The 1,201-nt window shown below is 43.1% G+C and overlaps 1 non-coding gene across 1 annotated transcript; it reads left to right on the top strand.

Annotated features, from left to right (window-relative positions):
- The first annotated feature begins 1,095 nt into the window (after positions 1–1,095).
- Positions 1,096–1,201, top strand: LOC140813379 (small nucleolar RNA R71). The gene has a single exon (XR_012113914.1). It is a non-coding gene; the product is annotated as a small nucleolar RNA R71 (small nucleolar RNA).

Raw genomic sequence — 1,201 nt, 5'->3', positions numbered from 1 at the left:
CTTGATGACTTCAACTTTCGCCTTGTCCACCTCTATTCCGTGCCCCGAAATCTTGTGCCCTAGGACAATTCCCTCTTGTACCATAAAGTGGCATTTTTCCCAATTAAGTACCAAATTCGTCTCCTCGCATCTCTTCAACACCACCTTCAAATTCTGCAAACAATCATCAAAAGAAGAACCAAATATCGAGAAGTCATCCATAAAAATTTCAAGAAACGTTTCTATCATGTCGTGAAATATGGCAGTCATGCATCGCTGAAAAGTGGTCGGCGCATTACACAAACCAAAGGGCATTCGTCTAAAAGCAAAAGTGCCGTAAGGACAAGTGAAAGTGGTCTTCTCTTGGTCCTCCGGCGCAATCATAATTTGGTTGTACCCTGAATACCCATCCAACAAGCAATAAAATTCATGACCCGCTAACCTTTCAAGCATTTGATCGATAAAGGGAAGGGGAAAGTGATCTTTACGGGTGGCATCATTTAATTTCCTATAATCAATGCACACACGCCATCCCGTAACAGTCCTAGTGGGTATTAATTCGTTATTCTCATTTGTAATCACAGTAATCCCACTCTTTTTTGGCACACACTGAACAGGACTTACCCATTCACTATCAGATATAGGATAGATAATACCTGCATCGAGAAGCTTAATTGTTTCAGCCTTTACTACCTCTCGCATCTTTGGATTCAGTCTTCGCTGAGGTTGCACATGAGGTGAGTACTTGAAGACGCATAGAAGGGATTTCCATCTTGACAGTCTTTCACATAGTGCTCTCCTCCACATTTTTCACAGAATATCTCTTGAAGACGCATAGCCGTGCCACCCACATTCAAGCCGTCTATTTTCCTGTTTAAAGCGTCAAGTTGTGCAGTAATAGCATAAAAATCAGTTACCTGGTGAACTCCGGCACTTCTCCGCTGGTTGTTCCTGTCAGATTGAGGATGATAGCTGCTAGCAGCCATCTCCTCCAACAACTCATATCCTTCTTCCGCAGTCTTCCTCAAAAGGTTCCCACACGCAGCAGCATCTATCATAGTACGGTTAGGAGTAAGCAAACCGTAATAAAATGTTTGAACGACTAACCCAAGTGGTAACTCGTGATGTGAGCATCTTCGTAGTAGGTCCTTGAAGCGTTCCCATGCCTCATATAAAGATTCCTGATCGAGTTGAGCAAATGTTGTAATGTCTGCCCGCAGCT

This window comes from Primulina eburnea, chromosome 14 (assembly GCF_022965805.1).
Source record: "Primulina eburnea isolate SZY01 chromosome 14, ASM2296580v1, whole genome shotgun sequence".
NCBI lineage: Eukaryota > Viridiplantae > Streptophyta > Magnoliopsida > Lamiales > Gesneriaceae > Primulina > Primulina eburnea.
Note: the sequence above shows the minus strand (reverse complement) of the source record. Positions and strands in the feature narration are given on the sequence as shown.